Source organism: Cupressus sempervirens, chromosome 5 (genome assembly GCF_028749045.1).
Source record: "Cupressus sempervirens isolate cs-2001-9-10 chromosome 5, ASM2874904v1, whole genome shotgun sequence".
In the NCBI taxonomy this organism is placed as follows: Eukaryota; Viridiplantae; Streptophyta; class Pinopsida; order Cupressales; family Cupressaceae; genus Cupressus; species Cupressus sempervirens.
Window position 1 is genome coordinate 1,004,903,799 of NC_143122.1, and position 5,947 is coordinate 1,004,909,745.

Sequence of the window (5,947 nt, forward strand, 5' to 3'; positions counted from 1 at the left end):
GGCTAAGCATGTGCTACGTTACTTGCGTGGTACAGTTGAGTATGGGATCAAATATGTTCGAGGTGAAGGTATCAGGTTGATAGGCTATACTGACACAGATTGGGCAGGAAGTACAACAGACAAAAGGAGCACTTCAGGGTGTTGTTTCAGCTTGGGATCCGGAGTTGTATCTTGGTTCAGTAGGAAGCAGAAGTCTGTGGCTCTAAGTTCAACAAAAGCAGAATACATAGCAGCTAGCATGACAACATGTGAAGCTATATGGCTTCGGAAGTTGTTAGTAGCCTTGTTTGGTAAGAAGGTTGAGACTATTGTGATACATTGTGACAATCAGAGTTGCATCAAGTTGTCTGAGAATCTAGTGTTTCATGATAGGTCTAAACATATAGATATCAGATATCACTTCATCAGAGATTGTGTACAAAGGGGAGTTGTTTAGCTACAATACATACCTACAGAGGAGCAGGTAGCAGACATTCTGACTAAGGCATTGGGGAAGGCAAAATTTATCTTCTTCAGAGATAAGTTAGGTGTCTTGCAGAACAGCTTCCTCGCTAAGAGGGAGTGTTAGTTTTGTTAGCTTGGACAGCTGTTTGTCCATATGCTATTATTTAGTATCTAATTGTTTTTGCTAACAAATTGGTTAGAGTAAGGACAATTATTTATTGAATAATTGACTTCTTTTAGAAGCAACTAGAAACCAATTTTGTTAGGGTTGGTAAGTTGTTTTATATCTCCACCGTCGATTGTAAATCAATCTCGACCGTTGGTTTACCAACGAGAGTAGTATAAAAGGGGGTCTAGGGGGCATTTGGAGAATAAAAAGTTTGGAGAAACGTTTGCAGTGTTAGCAAACAGTCTTGCAGTGTTAGCAAGGGCGCAGTGTTAGCGCGGGAATAGCAGTGGGGAATATCAATGGGATAAATTAGGAGGTTGTCGGAGTTCTGCCAGTGAGAGGCAAGGAATTTTGTATCTCTTGATTTATTGAAGTTTAATATAATTCTTCATCTGTAGAACTGGTTTTCCCTTAGGAGTTTTTCCAAGGACAATTTGTCCAAAAATATTGTGTTCATTGTGTTGCGCATTTCTTTCTGTATTTTATAAGTGAAGTTGCAGTTGTGTTATTTTTCGATATTAGCTGAGAATTTGTCTTCAGCAGTTTAATAATCGTTTATGATAGGAGATTAATAATCAGTGACTGCAATAGTTAGATTTTTCACATGCCAGGATTGATTATCGTGGGAAAGGCAGCAACAACACCCGCTCCTCCTGTGGCTGCTTTTTCATCGAGGGGCCCCAGCGGAGCATATTCTTCAGTTCTCAAGCCTGATATCATCGCTCCTGGTGTGTACATATTGGCAGTAGAGGCGAGAGGACCAGCAAACTATGGAATATGATCTGGGATGTCCATGGCGTGTCCCCACATCAGCGGAATCGTAGCGCTTATAAAAAGCGTCCATCCCAAGTGGAGCCACGCGGCCACTAAATTAGCACTCATGACCTCTTCCTACACCTTGGACAACAAGGGGAAAGCAATCACAGATTCAAGTACCATGCAAGTAGCCACTCCTTTTAATATGGGTGTAGGTCACGTGGACCCTACAGCTGCGCTACATCCTGGACTTGTCTACGACATAGAACCGCAAGACTACATCAACTTCCTCTGCTCTCTCAACTACACCACAAACCAAATCACTCTTCTTACCAAAAAATTCATCTCGTGCCCCAACTACTCCACTCTGGAAGCCGGCGATCTGAATTACCCATCGTTTTCTGTTGTGTTTCAAGCGGGTGACAAAGCGATTAAGGTGAGCAGAAGAATAGTGACAAATGTGGGTGCAGTTGTAGCGAGTCATGATGTGGTGTATAGAGTGAGTGTGAAGAGCCCTGCTGGCGTAAACATCAGCGTTGAGCCACAGACTCTAGTATTTAAAAAGCTCATTGATAAAGTGAGCTACAGTGTGAGATTTGAAAGCACATCTGCACCCGAGCGAGTCAAAGAGTACGATTCTGGAGAGATATGTTGGAGTCGTATTGAGGGAGGAAAATAGGTTGTTCGTAGCCCAGTTGCATTCCCCTGGCAAGCTTCAAATTAATCAAGCTTGGCCATGTCAACTGCAAAGTTACAGCTTCAGTTTCTATTTCACTTCTATGTTTCTTGCTTAGGTTTTCTCCAAATTTCACTCTGCTGTGAGATGGCGTCACTCTTTGTCTTTGGTATTATCTTCTGTTTCTATTGATGCGTATGGTGCTCGGCTGACACTGCCTGTTGCAAAGTTAAGCAAACTTGTTGTATTGCAATTACTGTATTGAATTGAATTGTTACTTTTATGTAGCTGCTTTGGTTTTCAAATCTTATACAGTGTGCTTGTCTTGTGTGATCGAATCTGGCTATTTTGTAGAAATATTTTCCATCTTCATTCATGTTTTATATATATACGAGTCATCATTTATTCTGGGACTTTTTGAATTCTTCAAAATCCGGTTCACAACATCAGCAATTGGCATCATCCAATTTTTCCCGTATCCAACCCAATCGATGTTATCCAATTCCAATCAATTGTCAGTTGTCCTTCGATTCATTGTCTACTTGCTAAAGAAAACTGAAAAATTCAACAATTATGAGTTGATAGGCTATATAAATCGTGTTCTCACTCAAAAAATATCTCATGTCTGTTTCTGGTTTCCATTAAATGTCTTGTCAGTCATCTTTTCACGTCACTATTGTTGGTAAATCATAATTTCTACCACTAAACTATCGGAAGTCAAACTATATTAAAAACAATAAAAAGTGTTTTCTATTGGCCATTGTAGATGCTAAAAAATGGTTCGCATCTAAGGTTTCATCACACTTTCATGCTAATTCACCTTATTTTCTCATTCTTCTAACTCCGATCTTTTGGCCAATTTGATCATATCTCATCATTTGTATCCTCTTTCACATCAATTGCATGTCATTTTGAAAAATATCAACATCATCAAAAATCATCTCAAATCAACTCGGAATCACCCCAAATCAACTCAGAATCACCCGAAATCAGTCCTAATCAACCTAGAATGTGTCAAGACATCCGAAAATATCAATTCGACCTTAGTACTATCATGGCTCTTAGTGCTAGGTCAAACTGTCATTCTTGTCACTCGATCATGGAAATTGTCAAGTCTCTTAGTGTCAAATCATGGCATCATCAAACCATTTTAATAATATTGACAACATCTATTAATGTTATAATGATCAACCATATCAATCAATCTCGATCTTGTAGCATTTATGATATTGGTTAAGTGTTACATGTCTTTAATCCATGTCATGTTATCAATTTCAATTAATCAATTTGACCATGGCTTTGGTCTACCTATCATCATCCTAGTTAGTCTACATCATCATTGCAATCAAATTGGTTAATCATCTACTAATTGTCCCTATAAGATTAAATAACCCATAATTTAATCCTATGTCATTTTACTAATTATTCTTTCAAATTATCAACTAATTAATTGATTTATCATTTCACAAACCATGACAATTCACAATTTCCTAAGTCATATTTTCCACCATTAATTCCATTTTTACTAATTTCTATTTGTATGGAATAATGGATTTTTAATTCAAATATTCCACATAATATTGACATCATCATGACACATGGGCATGACACCTCATGGATTCTCCATTTACACTTGGTCAAGATATGTCATAATCCAATATTCTTATTCCTTACACACATCCATATTTGGCTTCCTTGTCATAGATTCTTGGCTCTAAGTGGGCTTGAGGTGTCATATGATGCGTCATAGATCCTCTTCCATATTTAGCCTCGTTTGACTTCCAAGTGTCATAGAATCCAACACTTGGCATCTTGTGTCATATGCATCATGGATTCTCAAAGGAATCTCTTGCCAATTCACATATCCAAGGTGACAATTCCAATGATCTCATCTTCCATGTCGATTATAAAATGAGCATTCTTCCTCTCATTTCTGGTCCTAATTCTTAAGTCCTTGAGTCCCTTGCTTTTTAGTCTTTCACTCTCTCAGGCTAAAATCACATCTTCCAGTATTCTCATAGCATCATCACTATCATATGCTTTTGCTTCATAATTGTGTGCACTATAGGCAATTTGGAGCTACATCATATGGAAAGGAAAGAAGGACATGGGAACTACAAATGAAAGAGGGAGTTTTAACATTGTGTTGCTTTCTTTGTTTATTTGGCTTTCATGGTAGACTAGAGGGTGTCAATGTATGTTATTGGGTTTGTGATTTTCTCATAGTATGTTAGACATTAGCCCATTTTCTAGTCCTATAGCCACTACCAACCATGCAGATTTCCAATAACAATATTTATTTAATATGAAAGTTTTCAGCACCATTTGTCATATTATTCATGTAATTCGAATAATAGATTCCAATCTAAATTGTTCCTAGTCCTCTAGGAACAGAGGCATTATGTAAGGATTTAGGCATCACATATTGATCTAATGATTGTGGGTCATGAGTGGATAGAATGATGTAGCATTCTAAGGATTTGTAATAGATTTTAGTTGTGTTAATGAGTATGAAGTGTTGTAGCATAGTTTGATGTCTTTGTGTTTTGCTTATTGATTTGAATGTTTATCGTTGCATTCATGTTTTTCTTTTATCTACTCTATCCACCTCCTACAAGTGGTACCAGAGAAAATTAAGATCTTTGGTGGTCTTGTATAATCAAAAGTTTTGAAGATTAAGTAGAGATCCTATCACCATTTGTTTTACATGAAGCTAATCAAGATTTCTAGTGGATCTTGTCACCATTTGTGATGGATGAAGATAGATTGTGACTCAAGTTAAGGAACGAGTGCCATGTCACCATTTGTGACAAATGAAAGTTGTTCAAAATTGTATTGTTGAAAGAAGACCATTATTTTCTGGTATAGTAGATAGATCTATGGGAGACATCGGTTGATTTGATCAAGAAATAATGGCATCATAGTCGAAGACCCATGATTGTATTTTGAAGTTGCTAGAGAAATCATTGTTGGATATCACTATGGTTTTATTGGATAGCAGATTGTAGAATGCCACAAACCTAGAATACCCAAAAAAATTTGCTAATTATTATAGTATGAAGACCAAAAGGTTTACAAACATCATATGAAGAATATAGTTACGGTTATTAAGTTTGAAGATTTGCATATATAGTCATGAAGACATTATGGTGAAAACAAAAATTTGAATATTTAAGTGATAAAATGAATATTGTGAAGTTTGATGTAATTTGTGTTAGAAATTAGAGGGTAGTGTTGGTAGATCATAATTTCTACCACCAAACTATTGACTATCAGACTATATTAAAAATAGTAAAAGTTGCTTTTTACTGGCCACTACCAACCATGCAGATTCCTAGCTACCATATTTAATACGAAAGTTCCTAGCACCATCTGCCATATTATTCACATGTAATTTGAATAATAGTTTACAATCTAGATTGTTCCTAGCCCTCTATAAATAGAGGCATTATGTAAGGATTTAGGCATCAGATGTTTATCTAATCATTGGTGATCATGAGTGGAAAGAATGTTGTAGCATTCTAATGATTTGTAATAGATTTTAGTTATGTTAATGAGTATGAAGTGTTGTAGCACAGTTTGACGAGTCTTTGTGTTTTGCTTATTGACTTGAATGTTTATTGTTGCATTTGTGTTTGTCTTTTATCTACTCCATCCACCTCCTACAACTATGACTGCAAAATATTTTGATTATATGGGTAATTAAGGATATCCATGCATCAAGTTCGGAGGGGAACTTGTAACCCTTAGCACTGGAAATGAGAAAATTTGAGTAGAAATTGCATAAGTAGACATTATAATAGAACACCACTCAAAATCAAATACTTTAGGAAATTAAAAGTCATTCTGTTGGCAATGAAATGATATAGTCTCAGTTTATATTGAATATCAAATAAAAGTTA

The 5,947-nt window shown here is 36.4% G+C and overlaps 1 pseudogene; it reads left to right on the forward strand.

Annotated features, from left to right (window-relative positions):
• Positions 1–1,406: 1,406 nt before the first annotated feature.
• LOC149559318 (subtilisin-like protease SBT1.5 pseudogene) lies at positions 1,407–2,310 on the forward strand (annotated as a pseudogene).
• The last annotated feature ends 3,637 nt before the right edge of the window (positions 2,311–5,947 follow it).